Genomic DNA, 20,842 nt, shown 5'->3' with positions numbered 1-20,842 from the left:
GCCAATAAGGTCACTTTTGATCCAATAGTTTGACCAAAAAGGTAGTTTTGAGCCGAAATATAATTTAAGGATAAATATGAGCTATTTCGGATATTTTAGGGGTACTTTTGACCCTTTTCCTTTTAGTCTATGTGCCAGTGGAAATCTATTGAGGTGTCATCCACATGGCATTTAACAATTTCTGTTAATTAGAAGGGCACTTTTGACCCAATAGTTTGATAGGAAGGGTAGTTTTGAGTCAAAATATTAGATATATCTGAGCTATTTCAGATAGTTTAAGGATATTTTTAACTCTTTTCCATTTTTATTATATGTAATTTAATAAAATAAAATACATGTTAATAAATTAAAATAAATTAAATAAATTTAAACACGTGATATACATATATTAAATTGATGTAAACACTGGATATGAATAAGTTAAACACCCAATATAAATAAGTTATACTCCCTTAAAACTAGAAGCACATACATTGCTAACTGAAAATTACATTCAATAATCTTAAAAATGAGTGATATTGATAAGAAATTATCTCGAACAATCTTGAAAATGAGTCATCTTAAATTTTTTATTCTTCATTATTTCATGGATAAATCTTTGAAGTCAAATCTACACATGGATAAACAGAATCAAAAAGTTCAAAATCAGCTACTTTCGATGACAAAAATAACATGGGATAGCCGCCTTATAAGCCTATAATTACAAAAATAGTCATTAAAATATTAATTTTTAATGCGAATATATTTTATTTTATTTTTTTAAACAATAGCTTTAGCTAAAAGTTTTTTAAATAATCCTCATTAGCTCTAGCCCAATATATTGAACTTCTGAACGATTTTAAGAGAAATTTCAACTAGCTAAATTTCTGGGATTCAAGATCATATTTACTTTCTAGATGTGTTAATTATTAAAATTTCAACACTAATAAATAAATTTACGCTTCACATGATTGTTGTGAAAAAATAGTGAATCGTTTCCACGATAACAATCCAATGATGAAGTTGTTTGAGATAAAACAACACACCAAAAATTCATTATAGTTTTCGATTTATCATAAAATGATAAATATTTTATAAAGATCAAGTCTTTATTAATTTTTTTAAATTTTGTATTCAAATAAATACATTATCATATAAATTGATACAGATATAGTAATATAATTAGCTCTTAAACACTTATATGTTAAATTAAACATAACTATAGTAAGAAAGTGGTAAACCATATTCATTTGATCTTTCACCAAAAAATGATTTAAAATAAACAAACAAGATGAATTGATAAATGAGGTATATATAAATATAATAATAAATAAAAGAAGAAATATCCTGTATTTCCTATATCTAGTCAAAAGAAAGAAAAAGAAAAAAGGGAGAAAAAATGTTATAAGCAATGCCAGTGGCTTCTTGACGAGTTGCTCGGATGGTAAGCATCCATCACTTTTAACTTGAAAGTTGCGAGTCTGAGTGGAGCAATAAGGGCGGGAGCTCCTATGGAGGGTAAAATAATAATAAAAAAAAATAATTTACTGGCTCTTTTCAGCCATTTTTAAGAACTTTGCATTTCCTTGTCTTAATGACCAGGTCCTTTAGGGCTAGGTCCTGAAGGTAATCTCTCAAGCAAAAATGACAAATTGTTCTTCGCCTTCTCATAAATCGATGGCAATGTTGCCAGATGAATTTTTTCACCAGAAAAATCTTGTGACAATACTCTAGCTGCCTCAACATGGTTTTGAGTACTTGTTATAGCAACAAACATGGCAAGAATTATAAACGAAGTAATTATTCTTCGACAAGTCATCTTCAAACAAGTAAGAGTACAACTCGAAATATTCCAAGTATTTCTCTCTTATTTCGCGATTTCTTCTCTAGTTAGCTATGGGAAATATGGCTAATGAATGTGGATGAAGAATGTTATTGATGAGTTTTGGTATTTATAGCAATTTGAATGAGGTGTGTTTTGTTTAACTTTGAATATTAGATAATACTACTAGTGTTTTTGTTGAATTGAATATTATGTATCATGTGTTTGAACAAGTAAACAAGAAAAGGTCATGCATGTAAATCATGTTTTGAATTCCAAAAAAGCCCATGTTGTGCATGTGTTTGATGGTTCAGAAAGAGGGGTAAAATAGGGATTTGACTTTGAAGGGTGATATGGGAACAATCTAAGAAGTTTAAAGGAAAAATCCCTCTGACCGAAAACTTGGCTACAACGATGAAAATAACATATTCACACCGTAAATTAATTTATTCTGAATATTTATGTGTTTTTAATTTAATATTTTTAAATTATAATTAATTTATTTTAAAATAAAAAAATATTATACTTTTTATATCAATTTTTTATACTCATTTAGCACAATCAAGTTAAAAAGAGTCCACAAGTTTGAAAGTCTTGTAGTTTGACCAAGTGGCCTTTATTGACGGAGTAATTAATGAGCCTGAAATTCTGGTATTACACACTAGGGATTGTGTTACTAAGAAAATTCAAAGAAACATTACTCCTTGTTCCGATATCACATAGGATGAAAAATATTTGACATGATCTATTCGAGAGTATTTACTAGTAAAAGACAAAGGGTAAAAGTCTCTCATATTTTATTAATTTTATTGTTTTAATGTATATGCCATTTTTTAAATATTGAGATTTAAACGAATTTATTTTTATCATATTTTTTTAACTATTTTATTTAATTATTGTAATGTACAATATTTTTATGTAGTTTACAAAAATATATAATTTTATTTCAAATATATTGAAGATTTCACGCGTAAATTTTACCATATTATCTTTATTAATTGAAAGAATTTCAAAATTAATTTACTCATTAAAAAGGTTTTATTTTTTTCAAAAACATTAACTCTCTAAATAAATTGAAAATATAAGAACTAAAATATATTTTTTTTTTAATATATAAAAAATGACAAGCCCCGAAATAACATCAATAGTAGACCACCCCCGGAGGAGGCCTCCGGCCGCACGCCCCGAGAAACCCCCTACCCCCCCGGGAGTCCTCAGGATGCACGCCCCGAGAACCCCCCTCCCCCCTACCCCTCCGGGAGTCCTCAGGGCACACGCCCCGAGAACCCCCACCCCCCTTGGGAGTCCTCAGGGCACACGCCCCGAGAACCCCCACCCCCCTTGGGAGTCCTCAGGGCGCACGCCCCGAGAACCCCCCCCCCTCTCCACCCCCCTGGGAGTCCTCAGGGCGCACGCCCCGAGAACCCCCCCCCCCCTCTCCACCCCCCTGGGAGTCCTCAGGGCGCACGCCCCGAGAACCCCCCCTCCCCACCCCCCCTGGGAGTCGTCAGGGCGTACGCCCCGAGAACCCCCCCTCCCCCTACCCCCCCGGGAGTCCTCAGGGTGCACGCCCCGAGAAACCCCCCTCCCCCTACCCCCCCGGGAGTCCTCAGGGCGCACGCCCCGAGAACCCCCCTACCCCCTCGGAGTCCTCAGGGCGCACGCCCCGAGAACCCCTCCCCCCCCGGAGTCCTCAGGGCACACGCCCCGAGAACCCCCCCCCCCCCCCCCCCATCCTCCCAAAGATTCCCTACCTACACTCTACCCAACCTAGCATATCCCCCTACCTACCTCTCTACCTACTCTACCTAACCATCTACCTTACCTGCCCGACTATCCTCTACCTTACCTACCCTACCCTATTATCCTGTATACGTAACCCCTTATTCTTCTTACCTACCCCTTTATTCTTCCTACCCTACCCCCTACTACCCCTCTTAAACCCACCCCACCCCCTCAGGACTTCGGACGCCTTGTCCCAAGACCCCTCCCCCCCCCCTTCCCCGGGAACTCGAGGCGCAGTGCCTTGTGGTCCCCCGCCTCGCCCTTAAAAATATTTTTCAAAACAAATTCATGTACCAAAAAATTTAATAAGCTATTAAGAGCCTCATGTTTTTCATTAAATTAAGTTAATCTAGGTATTCAAAGTTAGAATTAATCAAAACAAAAATAACTAAATACAATCCAACTATCAAGAGAGAGAGAGAGTAACACTGTATAACAGTGTATATAGGTCGTATAGCAGCTCCTTCCACCTGTATGTTAGCTTTGGTCTTGACAAGGTTGGCTCGATCAAAGAATGTAACAAAGGAAAGGATTAGCGATATTTTCTTCTATATGCAATAGATTATCAGTGAATATTATCCACTAATCAATATTGGCCTAACATAGCTTGTATACGATGTTACATGCAAAAGGCAGCATTCAAGTATACATAAATCCGTTAAAAGGGGGAAAAAGCAGACAAACTTAGAAAATTAGTAACCTGCAAAACTTGTGCAAAAAAGAGGGACCATAAATAAAGTTGCTAGATGATGATGAAGGCTATCTTTGAAATATACACATGGGAATTCTTAACAGATTGCTAATGTTAAATAGACATCATAAGTTCTTACAAGCTTTTATGGGGCCATTTCAACATATGAAGCATCTGCAGATGTATATATGAATGTAAACACCATTGGAGCAATAATAAAATAAAATACAGCAATGCCCAAACACTAACCACATAAAAATAAGAGTGCTAAATATGACATATTTTGAATGTAAATGTATGCTAATACGTTAGCTAGACAGGAATTTTTTCTCATAACTCAAATCTAAATCAAGGCTGATGAAATTCCTAAAGATGCAAAATTGAGCAAATTCAACACCCAAAAACAAACATTTTAAAACAACATAATAGTAACAAGAAAAAGAGCATATGGTGGTCTTCTTATTAAAAATGAAAGCAGTATGTCATCTTCCAAACACATTAAAAAATGTCCTAATGAGGGATCACTGACTAATTTGAACCAAATCTCAGTGGAAAACGGAGACTATAATGAAACAAAATTTAAACTGGATACATCTCAAATACATTAAAAAAATTGATTATAAAGCTAACAACAAAAGAAACAACACAACACATTTAAAGCTTAAAACTTATAACCACAAGCACCCTCTTAATCATTTATCATTCCACGCATAACTCTCAACTAAAGAAAACAAGATGACACTTGAGACATTTAGGGAAAGGAACAAAGAGAGGCTGAAACTAAATCATTCTGAGTGAGGGAGGAGATCAGTACGACATTCAAACATTCCAATCGAGCAGCAATCAACAGTGGGATCAAAGAGGTTCAAACCTTCAAGTTTCAACCAAAAGTCCACATGAGAAGACATTTTTAAACTTAGAAGCATAACAAGTATATCGAGATACTGAAGAAAGAAGGGATTTACCTCTTTTTGTGCAGCAAACCCAAATAACGAGCTCGAAGACTTCTCACCACCAGAAGATCAGCTCCAGCGAACTTCGATGAGCCAACGGCTCGGAAACATCAAAAGAAGAGGGCATTTTCCTCTAAAAAATTCTTAAACTTGAAATGCTCTCCAAGACCCCTATTTCTCGATGAAGAATTCTGTCTTTTTCGATGGTTCAAATCCCTATTTAACAGTGAAGATGACAAGGGTATTTATAGGGGGAATTAGGCCGAATACGTTCATAATTGAACCAAAACATAAATTTTCGCTCCACTTCCAAATAAAATGGATAACTATGACATTATGGTGGAATCCCTAATGCGAGGAACAATACTAACAGTGAACACACTTAAAGATGGACTGATTTAGAACAAAAATAGGGTACTTAGAGAACTAAACCAAATCATGAATGATACACTAGTACAAATACAATCGTTTAAGAGACAAAGTAATACCTATAACAGTGAAGACACTTAAAGATAAACATAAACAGTCTCTAGATTAATCATCCTATTTTGAACAAACTAAACTCAAATGAAATAATAGAACACTAAGCATTAGATCAAAAATTAAAAGAAAGAGGACATCCCCTCCAAATACTCTCCATTAACACCATTTTCTTTGAAAAATTGACGATTGCTTCCAATCTTTATTTCTTTTAACCATAAACCTAAATCCTGGCAAACAAGAGCAGTAACAATGTGAGTCATTTTTGCATTCCCTCGTGGACGTATTTTATTACTCAACCTCATGTTTTTTCGTCTGCCTCAATAAAATAACAACTTAATCAAATGGATAGAGGTCAAAGCACATGAGATATTAAGAAGTTCTACTTCCTGTTAGAGATTTGAGAAAATGCCCATTTAGAAGCCCCTGTCCCCCTAAGCTACATGTTCTGTCCTCCCCTTTCCCAACTAGGCGCATACGTCTTAAATTTTTAGATATTTCATTAATATATAATGTAAAATTGATTAAAGGATTCATGAGTCTTTTCTTACAAGCTAGTCACAAAATGATCTTGTAAATATAGCAAAATATATTGTGGAGTAAATGTTGACTCTAGAAGGTAATATAAAATAGACACACTTTGGTAAATAGTTGAGACATATTTTAGTGTCAAATCAACATGGATATAACGACAAATTGAATATGGGAATGATATGTATAGATTCTATATTTGGATAAAAGATCATGCCATTCAAATATCTTTCTCTAAGTGAAAGCATGAAAATTTAAGATTCAAATCATAATCTTTCATAATATTCCACTAAACTAAAATTCTTTTGGGACTTTGATCAAACATCACCAGGGCAACAAAATCATATTTCCGTTACAAATTCTAAGAAGTAACCCATGACTGATATACCAAATTCCTTATTCTTACGACGAGTTGAATTCGAGGTTACATGAAAATTATTTATTCAATCAACTAAACCCCCGACCCTAATTCAAACAAAAATGGGAAAAAGTACCTGAATGGATACAAGAAACATAGCAATGTCTTAAACAGCATATCAATACACGCCTTAAAGCCCCTATTACAAGTCAATGACAAAACTATTCATGAATTCAAACTAATCGGGGTCTCTCCTCTAAATCCCATCACTCACATTCCGTTCCAACACTAGTAAATAAGCCAACCACAAGTAGAAAATAGAATTACCCTTCGACTCTTCATTAATTATAGGTAGAGAAAACGGGTACAACTCATACTTAATAGATACAACAAACTGACCCAAAAGCCAAAAAAAAAAAAACTAGCTCCTATGCATCGACCCAATAATGGAAGCAAAAGTTACAGACAATCTAGAACCCATTTCAACAATTTCAGACATAGAGAAAGAGATCCTAAGCCGCGAAACAGATAATTTTACAAAAAAAAAAATTGAAATTGAAATTTCATCAAATCAATCATAAAATAAGAAAGGTAAGATTATTGAAAGATGAAAAAAAATCGATACCTGAGACTTAGCAGCTTCAAATTAGAGGTAGGGAAAAGGGAGGAAAGACGGCGATTGCTTTTCTGCCGGAGCTACAAAATTTTGTCGGAGAAATCAAAACCCATCTTCATCTTAATTTCAGTGCTACAGAATGGTAACGAAGAAGAGAAGAGAAAAAGACTTGGTATTAATTTCTGGTGGAAGAGAAGAGAAGAGAAGAGAGAACATATTTGTGGTAAAAAGAGCCGTTGTATTAGAACTGTCATTAGAATTCAAATTATCAAATTGCAAGTTTTGTGTTAAATAACATAAAGGAGTAAAATAAACTCCGCCCATTTTTTGTCTTTTTTTTTTTCAGTCATGCGCTTGTCACAAGGAAGCAAACAGTTAGAAAATACATCTAAAAAATGGCAAATTCGTATTCACTTACATCAAACCAATGATCTGTGTTTTGTACATAAGGTCTTTTGCTTATTTACTTGATTGTATCAAATAAATAAACGCATGAAATGTGTTTGTATCTAAGATATTTCGCTAATTAAATTACTTAATCACGGTAAATTGATATGATTTGATATAAATATCAGGTGTAAGTAAGTTTTTAACAATTAAAACTTTTTCAAGCCATTTTAAAACTAGGGATTATAAGCCCAACCCATATTAGTCTTAGCCCTTGAGCTTGATCAGGATCGCGTCGGGGTTGGCCCGTTGGCCGAAACATTTTATTAGGGTAAATTACAATAATCTAATTAGTATATAATCTATTTACTATAATTACTAAAATACACGTTATATTGTAATATTATGAATCATACGAAATTTTGATACGTCCAGATACATATATCTCAGAATATATGAATTCAAAATTAGGTTAATATGTTCTAGATACATTCTATCAAAGTAGATTCACATGTATCTAGGATGCATACACAAAATCTCGTATCCTCGCCTCCCTCCAATCTTGCTTATCACTTACTCTCGCTCGCCTATCTGGTATGTGAGATATAGCTAATTACACTAGACTTTTTATTAGTGTTATTAAAATAACACAATTATTTGTCATATTTGATTTGTGACAACCTTCCATTTTCTTGATGTTGTAGACCCAGTCCTTGACCCTTAAGGGTTTGGTTGGGTTGAGAAATTCAAGCCCTTACGAATGAAGCCCCAGCTCGCCCCAATCCTTCGAATTCCTTGGGCCTGCGAGGCTTGGGCTAGGCCGGTCCTTTTTGACAGCTTTAACAAAAATTGTCACATAAATTAAAACAGATTAAATATAACAATAATCTCAAAATGTGAAAAATATCAGGTAAATACGGACAAATATAAGAAAAATCTGGTTTCGTTTGTATGGACCTACCAAAAAGTCCCATAAAAAAAGTCCAAATTAATAGTTCAATCCTGAAAAAAAAAACTAATAGTTCAACATTTCTACAAGAACCGAACTTTTTCATCTTCACTCTTCTCTACAAAAAAATTCAAAAACCCCAAATTCCAAGATCCAAGAACCATTTTCAGTCTCCAATCTTCATCTATGTATTCTCTTATCCTTAAAATTTCAGTTTATATCTTTCATTTGTAGTACATTTTCTTGTATATATTCTTTTTTTTCAGTATTGGGTATGTTGAACTGGATGTTTATTACATATTGAAGCAAATTTGATGCCTTTTTTCTTTTGGATGAAGTGGGGTAGTCATATATGTATGTTGAGTTGTGGAGTTTGCTTTATATGAACCATATACAAATATATAATGTTGACTTGTATTTGTTTTTGTCAACTCTGTTTGTGATGCCTTATGTTCTTGTTTTGGTGAAAGGATAATGCTAAAGAATGATGGGTTTGGTAGTATAAGTTCATTTATGATCAATAGGGGGTTAGAGTAATTTGTATTGTGTTTTGACCCTGCATAATCATGTGTATTTACTTGTATTAGTCTATTTTCTTTGAAGATTTTGGTGCTTTTAATCATTTTTTGTGTCGTCTGGAGGGGGAGGGGAGATGGTGAACTAGGAAACTTTACCTAGAATGGGGTACTTCAAACCTGGTTGAATCATTTTCGTGAAAAATTCTGATACTTGAGAAGCCCCCTAGGCTTTGGTCAAGAGGTAAGAGCACGACTTATGATGTGTGAGTGAGGTTCACTTTGTGGCTAACAGAATGGTGTTTAAGTGGAGAAGGACAAAAGGGCGGGCAGATTATCTATTGAGTTTTGAACGATGCACCATTGGCCGTTGGGGATTTCTTGATTATAAGAATTAAAAGTAGGATAAAAATTCTACTTGAGAACGAGTTACAAAACCACCCCTGCTACAAAACTTGCACCAGCTTACATATAAATTGGACCGCATTGTAGAATTTGTAACGAATGAGATTTCTTGGAGGTAAATTTGATTGTGGACGCTTGCAAGTTGAACTGATGAATTACCCATCAAAGTCTTAACTTGTTTGTGTAGAAGAAATGAATTTCATGTTTTTTTTCAACTTAATTTGTATCGGTTTCAAACTAAATTTAACATTTAGATATAAGATATTAAGTCTATTCTTACAATGACTGTCAGCTTATCCTAATCCTCTTCCTTTATGCCAACTTGAGATTTGAGATGAGTAATGCTTTTAAAGCTCACAGGTGCTTTCTTGAAAAACTACTGCTCTCACCAAGTAGCATTATGAAAGGCGAATAGTGCTAACGTTTGTTGGTTTCTTTTAAGCATAAATCACAGGTTTTTTAATGAAGAAAGGTACAAATGAAGAAAAAGATGCAAACGTGTATTCGTTTTTCAAGAACAACAATTATAAGAACAAAGGTACAAGTTATAATATCTGGCGCCTTGATGACTGCACTGAAGTGCCTGCTAAGTGACACAAAACATTCAGCCTGTTTTGCTCCTAGTTTATGGGTTTAAACTCACATTCAGTGAGTTGTTGATGCATTGTGCAACACGTTTAGTTCGGGTTTTAACATCATTTGACAATGTGCTTTATAATTGATCTTAAGCATTCTTTGGGCTGACTGCTGACTGAAGGACTTATAGCTTTTAAGGAAATTTATATACGTAGATCATGTGCTGATACCATTTTCTTTAGCTCTTCTCCACTGCTGATTAGTTTTGCAGTCATCCTTTTCTACGTGAGCGTATTATCTTACCTACTAGTACGAGAAATTGTTTGATGCTGTACCAGTTCAACACTATACAGACAATGTAAGTATTTACTTGTTAGTTTATAGTTAACCATGTGAGTGTTTGACTCATTAAAGTTTCCCTAGACCAAAAGCCTTCTACTATTGGGGAGAGCGAATTGACTGGCTATTTATCCTACTTAAACAATAATCTTTATTTGTCTAGTGTTTTACCATTTTCCTTGCAGTGATTTTGTTGTGATCTTTGGATAGTTATTCATGTTTGTTTTTTTTTTGCAAATGGTAATGTTGGTTATTCATTGTTTATTAGTACAGCTGGTTTTACATCTCCTCTTCTTTGATGCAGATTGATGAGTATGAATGTGGTCCTGTAGGTTGTCTTAAAGCTTTGCTTTAGTGCCATACCCTCAGTTAGAAACAATATATCTTTCTTACTTTGTAATTAAGCCTGATACGGAATTTCATTTACGTAGCCCTGTCCATGGATACTCCTTCACCATTCTCCCCTCCCTTTCCACTCCCAAATACTAGCTCAAAGTTTCAGTCTCTAAATCTCCAGCGTTATTTAGAGCAACCAAAAGCACAACAACATCAGCTGCAGCCACAACAAGCTGCTGTTGAACAAGTAAATGACGAGTCTCTTCATGGTTCATCTATCAAAAACCCCGAATCAGGTGTTGGTTCTAATCATGTCTTTGTCAATCATTCAGCAACTGCATACCACGTTACTTTCAATCAAGACTACGACTGTTTCGCTATCGGCACTGATCGCGGTTTTGGAGTATACAACTGTCCCTTTCGGTGAGTCCTTTTGTCGAAACTTTGAAAATATACGTGGTATTGGAATTATTGAAATGCCCTTTCGGAGAAATATATTAGCCTTTGTTGGACATGGAGACCACCCAAAATATCCGCGAAACAAGGTCATGATCTGGGATGATCAGCAAAGCCGTTGCATCCATGAGCTCTGTTTCTGGTCGGAGGTGCGCCGCATCAGGCTTCTGAAGGACTGCCTCGTGGTAGTTCTTGAGCATAAGATATTTGTCTAGAATTTTTCTAATCTGGAGTTGTTATTTCATATTGAAACAACTACAAACCCAAAGAGGATCTATGAGGTTTCACAAACTGCTGATCATCTTGTATTGGTATGCCCTGGTCTGCAGAAGGGTCAAGTTTGGGTCAAACATAGTGCTTCGAAAAGCATGAAATCTATTGTAGCAACATGAATTCAGTTCTTGCATGTTATGCTCTTACGAGGGAAGGCAACCTGCTAGCAACAGCAAGCACCAAGGGTACACTAATCCGGATTTTCAACACGCTAGAAGGTACATTGTTGCAGGAGGTAAGGAATTTGTGTCGTCATTGTTTTAGTTCGATCATGTTTTGCATACTCTTTTGTTACATAACGTGAAGTAATCGCAGCATCTCTGTTACTCATAGTTGTTCTTCCAACTACCGTGTTCCTGTGGCAGCCTCTAGTTCATTCTCCTTCATCAGAGGTATCTCTAAAGCAGATTGAAGGTTTCTAGTTTATATTTTAAAAACTTAGATGGGTACCCATTCGTGCTCAATAAAATATACTTACAAATCCTTGTTAAGCAATAAAAAATCTTGCATCTAATTTTTAACTCTTCCCTAAGAACATGACCTTCATTTGCTGATTTTGAGGCATCTATTTAAATAGTGAAATTATTCTACTCCATGCACTCCATGCTGGAATTGTAATTTACTACCATTATTCACGTTTAAAAAGTAAATAAATGCATAATCAAATATCCATGAGTATTTATAAAAAGAGAGGAGTAAAAATACATGATCAATGATGGAAGATTACATAAATAAATTATCCATAAAAAATTCTTAAACAAAAGAGATACGATAAAGTGAATGTAAAAGATTACCGAAATTCTAATGTTATATAGTTTTACATTATTAAGGAACATTATCAATCATAAACAACATAAAGTTTTTCTTCAGAGTTAAAACCTGAATTTCTGACGAACTTGTACGTTCTAATTTCATATTTTGTATGCATACTTAAAGCTTTTATCAGTAAACTTGAATACTAAAAAAAGGAAAATAAATAAATAATTCGAGTAGATACAAGAATTTTAGAAAAACTAATTAAAGCAAAATAATCAGTGTAAATTGTAATAAGAGGATGAATTTGAAGAGAAGCTAGCCTTTCTTAGTGATAATCAAGAGGTTATAAATGTGCTAAGCCTCTCCAGACTTTCTGGTTTTGTACACCTTTACTAAAAAAATATTAAGATCCTTTAATTTTATAAAAGATGGTAATATTTCACCCACGTAAACAATAATTATAGAGAAGTTACATAAAAAATTCATGAGGAAAAAGGATGTCAAGTAGTTTATCTAGAGATTTTTGGAATTATTAATTTAAATCAAATGTAATGATTTAAAAAATGTATGATATTTTGTAGGAATTATCATCAAAAGATGTGGTGTAGTAAATGAGACTCTTCTTCCTTGACCAAAAATTCCAAATTTGAGCTCTAAGTATGAAAAAATACTTAGTAAGCAACGCTCCTAAACTTCTATTTTAATTGCAATAAACTACATTTTGCTCTTACCGCTACATTTTGAAGATCCTTTTACCCTTTTACTATTCTCTCTTCTTCCACAATATATACAATGACATACACACGAGATACAAGTGATATATCAGAGTATGTTGTGTGTTTCTCACGTTGTGGTGACAAAATCGAATAAAAATAGAATTAAATCGCCAATTAAATTAAATCGGAAAGAATCTGACTAATAATTCAATTAGTCAGACTTGGTTTGGTCTAGGAAAAATTAAACTCGACTATACTTGAATTGATTTAATTTTAGCTATAAAAATTAATATGAGATCAAACCGCCTGACATTTTATATATATATATATATATATATATATATACTTTTTCATAATTTTTATCTTTTTACATATTATTTCAAATTTTTGAAACATAAAATTTTGAATGATCCAATAAAGGTTATAATTCATATATTACTAACTCTAATAAAGCTCACATCAAAATCAAAGCAACAGTATAGCTAACAAAAAACAAAGTTAATTTCAAACTAAGAATGACAATAATGTTGTATATTTGTTCTTTAGTTTTACATTGGTTTAGAGTTTAGACACTAAAAATATTTTATCATATAATTAATACTTATAAGACTTACTTTAGCATAATTTAATAATTTAAAATAATGATCATTTTATCATAACTTGTTAATTAGCAATATTTATTTTATACGATATATTTTCATTATTATTTTTTGTTGAATATTTTATTGTCATCTCATGTTTGTGTTATTTTTTGAGGAAACGTCTTATATAGTTGTATTTAGGACTTAAGCAATATTTGAAGCATAAATTAATGAGAAACTTACATAAATATACTATATTAAAAAAAATAGTTACTATTTACAGTAATAACATTTTATTTTATTTGATCACTTTTAATTCATTTATAATACAAGTTTAATACATATTACAAAGAACAATTTATTATTCACATATAATACAAGTTTTAATGATGGATAATATATTTGTCACGTGTTTTAATATACTTATAATATAATGTGTCAAATATTTACCAAACAAACAGAATATAAATAAAAACAATTATAATATATATATATATATATATATTACATACATAATTCACTTTTGATACATATTGCAGATTTAACATAGTATTGCTATAAAATATAAAAATAAAAAGTATCGATAAAATCAGTAATTATTTATTAAAATCTATCAATTCACGTAGTTCTCCCTAAATTATTAATTATATGTTTATATGAGTATTACACAAACCCCCCACCACTCACCCCACCCCGAAAAAACCCGAGGTTGAAAAGTCTGGTTTTTATTTGTTTGATTTGGTTCATAGAGTTAAAAATCTAACACAAATGGTTTGATTTGATCTTTGAAAAACTCGAACCAATCCAATCACATACGAACAATACCCCTCGATTGTTGTGTATATATCGCTGATATCTCATATATTTTTCATCGTATGTCACGTATATCATTGTATAAAAATATACGTAAGAGATACAAGTGATTTGTATTGTACATATGTCAATTTATATCATTGTAGGTCATGTGTATGTCAAGGATATGGTATATGTATATATCTACATACATATCACGTATAGTCTTTCACTTCAATTTAGTTATGATATTAGTTATCTTCCTATCTTGTAGTATCTTTGTAACATTTTCATCTTCAATTGTTAATTGTTTATCATTCTAAAGTCGAAACTATGTTATATATTCATCTAACGCCACCATATAAAAAGCATAAATTTAAATGTTTCAATTATATGCATTCTAAACTATGTTATTTACTTATTTATTTGTTGAGGCAAAACGTTGCGTACATATATATCTAGTTTTACTAGTTCAAAAAGCCTTGCTACGAAATGGAGTATTAGTACTCAAGGGTAAAATATTACAAACCAAATAAATTATGAATTATATTTGTAGAAGTGGAAATCGTTTACTCATTGTCAATTAGCTCATGGAAGAAAACGTACCATGTCACATCATCCATTTAGACATATTATTGGAGATTACATATACTTGTCGCGGAGCGTATTTTCATGTCCTGTCACTTTATGAAAATTCTAAGTCTGTGACAATAGGCTAACAAGGTCATGATTAGACATACGTGAAGAGAGACAAAATAATTTGACCGATTTTCTTATAAATGAGGACTACAATCATGAAGAGTTGTTGATACTCTGCTATCAAGCATTTCAGGACATGAGACTTTTTTTTCTTTGACGAATTTAAGCAATGTTGCGTATGAACGATTTTAAGATTTTTCGTTTATTTATTTCCTACCATATCTACCAAAAAGAAGAAAAAAAAGCTCCCTACAATCTCAGTCCAAATTTGTTCTTCTTATAGGCAAACGCTGCATTCATTTGCGTTACTTGTTCAAATTTGAAACCTTCTCTATATCTTGTGATACTTATTATTTATTCAAAAACCCATTATTCTAACTCTTAGTTAGATTTCCACAACTTGTATATATTCGAAAGGTTTAATTAGTGCACGTGGTCTTAGACTCTCAAACATATATATATATATATATATATATATATATATATATATATATATACACTCAATTCAGATACAAGCAAATTTTAGTCTTATTCGTGCCTTAATATTTGAACGCCGTGTCGATTTTCTAGTACTATTTTTGTCAATGATACATCTTTCATATGTTTATATATGAACGGATTTATCCAATTTTGAATACAAAATATGTGTTTTCATAACTAATTATTTCACTTATACCTTTCAAGATTATGATTCATGACTTGGGTAGGTGTAATTAGTAAACATTTGATATATATTTATCGAGCCATTTTGTCCTAATAAAATTAATGTGAAATACAATAAGGAAATTTAAACAAAAACATATGAGTTTTTGGCAAAAAATCGTCTTTAAACTATAATCTAAACTTAAAGTACATTCTTAAAGTATCGTTCTTAGCAGAAAACATCTTTTAAGTATTTAAAAGTGAACAATTTTCATCCTTTTACTTGAATTTATCAAAAAACTAACAGATTCCACAAAAATCAAGTCATCACTTCCTAATTATTATTCTTAGATACGCCAAAAATATTATCGTGAACTTTTTCGATATCTAGTTTAGAATTATGCAAATTCTTTTAATTTGACATTTTTTTCATTTATTTTTCATGTAATTTGATACTAAAATTGTTACTGGTTTAAATATGTTTCTTCTTAATTGAATATGCTAGAGGAGCGTTTGTTAGAGACTTCTGCTTCTAATAATGTAGAATGAAACTCAAATGGGAGATATAATCAATATTTTAATTACTTAAATATCAGATTGACCAAAAAATTATTGATCTAATAGAGTTTTACTATGATAAAAGTAAAGATAATTATGTTCCATCTTCTTCTTTTACTAAATAAGAAAAAGCAATCATGTACCTTGACACTTTCCAATCATTTTTTATTTCCGTAAGCAATAATATCTAAGATTTTAAATATTTTTTTAGAAACTTTTTGTATCAAGTAATGAAAAATTATTGTTAATAATAACGTAAACTATTCATATTTTTGTAGAATCCCTTAGCCTTGACCATATCTAACCAAAGAGTGAAAATTATCTACTTTTAAATACTTTAAAAATATTATCGACTAAAAATAATACTTTAAATATAATTTAACCTTGGAGTATAGTTAAAAGAATATTTTTGACAAACAAAAACTCAAAAACATATACTATAAACACAAAAATTTATCACATAACTTTATTATAAATTCCATACCAAATTATCTCATCTTTGCAAACCCTAACACGTAATGTTCCCAAATCTACTTCTCTAAACAACCCTATTTCCTTAACACGTATTGGTGTAATGGTGTCAAATCCAACTTCTAACTAACACGTTTCAGTTTTTAAATAAAAATAGAAGAAGAAAGTAACAAGTTTAAAAATAAAAATTCCCCATTTTAAGCCTTGATTTCGGTCTTAATTATCAACGAGTCCATTTCTAGATATATATATATATATATCTTGAGAAATATTTTCCAGTCCTACCTTATTTTATTCAATTTTTTTACACATCTTTTAAAAATAAATCATACCTTAATTAATTTTTTTAAGTCTTACAAACTTGTTTACATTCTAATTAAAAAAATTACTATTAACATAAATGAGATTTATTCTTTTTTAATTTTATAAATAACTATTTTTAATGATATGAATTATTAGACAGGTGAAATAAAGCTTATATTTAGTCAATATGTAAGTGACCTAATCTATTACAAGTATTCATCAATATCCATGTGATTCTTTTTCCATTGGTGTAATTTTTTTCACCTGCCTAATAGTAATTAGGTACAATAATTTCGTCTCCTTCGTAGGGTTATTATAATTTATTTACTGTTCTTATAACCCTGACATATCCCCTCACCAACCTACAACTTCTTATTATTGGTTTCCCCATATAATAAAGTGACTAAATATGTTATATAAAATAATAATATATTGTACAGAATCTAATTTTCAATCGCACCAATAAATAGATCTTTACACCAAATGGGATTATAATTTCACTTTCCATTGTCGTTCAGTTAACATGAGAGAGAGAAAAATATCTTCATATTTTTTTTGTTTTTTTAAAGTTGAATTTGAAGGCAAAAGATTTGACACGTCGCACGTGACAGGTAGGCAGGGAACATCTAAGTAGATTTTTTTTATTTTACTCCTAGAAATTAAATGATTGTTCTTTAAAATAGCAAATATTGATTAATTATTATAGAAAATTTAAGTGAAAAGCATATACACATGCTTTAATATTAATAATTGATTAGATTATCTTTTTGTTTATTTAGTGAGAGAGAATATTCACAACCAAGACTAACATTTAAGTAATTAAAATTAATAAATTAAAATATGAAAATTAAAATATATGATAGGTCAGTAAGTTAAAAATATAACAAGTAAAATATTTGGCTTAATGAAATAGAACAAATGAGTATGTTGCTACTCAGTCACAGACCTCACACCTGCTAGTGGAGACCGAGAATCGTACCTGATAATTTTACGTAAGCGAAGAAGAGAATATATTTGAGATGTTATTACCTATTTTTTAAAAAAATTCATTAGCCTTACTCGTGAAATTAGGTTTATTGTTATAATTATTGTTTTTTTTAAGAAATTTCGACCCAATCATACTAATTTTCTTTCTTACTGAACCTTCGAGATCTCTCTTGAACGGCGGTCGATCAGCCCTTTTCTTCTGTTGATGCCGAGACTAATGCTTCAAACACACCCACATAGCATAAATGGATTTACGCTTCACAGCAACCTCAAATTAATTCTACAACAATAATAAAATATAAAATTTAAATATAAAATATTTAATAAATTTCTTAATATATATATAGATTTTGAGCAAAGGCACTCTCTTCATATCTATATACATGTTATTTTTACAAAATTAAACATGACTTAATGCATGTCATATACAAAATTGATATATAATTACACTATTTATTTTATTTCGCATTTAAATATTATTAGTCTCAACTGACCAATATGAGAAAATTAAAAGAGTAATTCATTCATTTCCATCTTACATTTCTACATAACTAATAAGGTATTAAGATAAATTTAACTTATTTTTTAAAAATGAACATAAAAATTAAAATTGTAATAGTGAAATATAAAGAAAAGTGGAAGTACTAATTGTTCGTTTGGTCATAGATTTTCTAAATAATATTTAAAAAAGATATTTGGTAAATAATGTTTGTCCATACAGTTTGTCATTATTTGTTAAATATTTCAAATTTTGAAATACTAGTTTTTTCTAGTATTTGGATTAAATCTCATTATTTGAATTTTTTTTAAATTTGAAATTTTATCCAAAATCTTATTTTTTATAAAAACACCCTCTATTGTAGTTGTTTGCGTTGTATTACATAATTTTTTACGTTAACACGAATGTAGTGATGAAATATTCAAGGAATGTAAAAATGATGATATGGTTATTGATCAAAATGATGACAATTGATTCAGGATTACAAAGTCACGTACTTTGTTTACTTCAAGATGTATGAAATTGTAATTATTGTGCTCACTCCAAGTACCACATTGCACTTGATAACTTACTCAAAAGCATAAATCGCTATGAGAATGACAGGAAAGACTTGGAAAATTTTGCTAAGAGAATAAAAGGAAAAATTTGGAGAATTTTGAAAGAAAGACTTAATTATATTATTTGAAAGATTGCTTTCACTTTGTTGAATGACTTACAAATGAGTGATATCTCTATTCATACTAATACGTAGGAGTTAATTGTAACTTATCCCTAAAATATTTACAGTTTAACAACTTAAAATTATCTACACTATCTAAAAAAAAATTAAAAAATTTCCTAGAAAATTTAGTCTTTCTTTTAAAGCTCTTCAAAACTTTCTTGAAATATCTAATAACTTCTAAAAAAATTTATAAACTTTTCCATCTGTATCTGAATGTAAAATCTTTCTGAAAATTGTCAGAACTTGATAAAACGCTAACTAAGTTTAGGTGACTTTTCAATCCACCCCTCCCAAACCACCACACTCTATTCTATCGCATGCAAAAATATATTTGTCTTTTCGCTATTCCTCAACACGTAATGTTTCCATATCCACTTTACGATGCACTATTCCTCAACACGTAAGAGTAATCAATACATCCTTTAATTTAACACGTTTCGACTATCTAATGGCAACAAGTCTCCAATCTCCCCACTTTTGGCCTCGATCTCTGCTTAATCTCCACGAGTCCATTTCTATAATTAAAAATCTATATGTACCTACTAATTATAATTACTCAATATGAATTTCTTAATCAGTCAAAAGAAAATTATTCATGTGATGTTTTTCTCATTGGTTTTACTTTTTCATCTGCCTAATTCTGATAGGTCTTATCCACTTTGTTGCCTTCGTTGGTTTCACATAATTTATTTAGTACTTTATGTTCTAATAACCTAGACATACCCCTCGCCAATCTTCAACTCTTGGTATTTCTTCCGCCGAACAATAATTATTCATTATATTATTTTAAAATATAAAATATTTTTTATTTTTAATTATTAATTTATTTAATTATTTGTAATTGTCTTTTTATTTTAATAAATCAAAATTCTGTTGAATCTAATTTATAGTGATCATCTATCAAAAGATAACTTTAATTATCAAATGGTTGAACAACTGGAAGCAATTTACTTATGATAGTTGATATACATAATTCTGAGTTCAATCCATTCTATTTAGCAGGATGACGACTATTCTTGCTCATTATCAGAAAATCACTTATTCACAAACTTTGTGTTGAAAAAATAATTTTCATTTCCCATCTCATGGAAAATTCTTTTTGTTCCGCTTAGCCTTATACCCTTTTTTTTTATGCATCTACCTCATAATTAATAGAGGTAAAATAGTAAACTCATTGTGTCAATTTAAAAATAGACAAGTAACTAAGAATAGAGAGAATAATATTTGTCCATTTTATGAAATCAATGGATAAATTTACCCTTATATATCACTAATTATAGTCATTATTCATATTATATATTTTAAGACATTATATTTATTATATTAAAAAGATGATATAGTAAAATTATCATTTTATTTATGATTTCTTAAGAATATGTCATGTCAATAATAATTAATTATTGTTGGACGAAGAAAAAATAATTTTTATTATTGATATGTTAGTAAATAAAGTGACCATAGATCTTATACTACTATATATAAAATAATTAATCATGTACTAATCGTACAGATTATTATTTTCCTCGCACCAATAAACAAATCTTTCTTTAGACCAAATGGGATTAAATCTTTTACTACTATAAAATAATTAATCATGTACTAATCGTACAGATTATTATTTTCCACACACCAATAAACAAATCTTTCTTTAGACCAAATGGGATTA

The 20,842-nt window shown here is 31.0% G+C and overlaps 1 long non-coding RNA gene and 1 pseudogene across 1 annotated transcript; one reads left to right on the top strand and one right to left on the bottom strand.

Moving 5' to 3' along the window:
- Positions 1 to 4,178: 4,178 nt before the first annotated feature.
- Positions 4,179 to 7,485, bottom strand: LOC104647160 (uncharacterized). Its single transcript, XR_741269.4, has 3 exons — positions 7,225 to 7,485; positions 5,243 to 5,446; positions 4,179 to 5,148 (listed from the first exon to the last, which is right to left on the bottom strand). It is a non-coding gene; the product is annotated as an uncharacterized lncRNA (long non-coding RNA).
- A 1,117-nt stretch (positions 7,486 to 8,602) lies between these two features.
- Positions 8,603 to 11,965, top strand: LOC101248773 (autophagy-related protein 18a-like; annotated as a pseudogene).
- Positions 11,966 to 20,842: the final 8,877 nt, after the last annotated feature.

The sequence above is a fragment of the Solanum lycopersicum genome, chromosome 4, assembly GCF_036512215.1.
Source record: "Solanum lycopersicum chromosome 4, SLM_r2.1".
In the NCBI taxonomy this organism is placed as follows: Eukaryota; Viridiplantae; Streptophyta; class Magnoliopsida; order Solanales; family Solanaceae; genus Solanum; species Solanum lycopersicum.
Note: the sequence above shows the minus strand (reverse complement) of the source record. Positions and strands in the feature narration are given on the sequence as shown.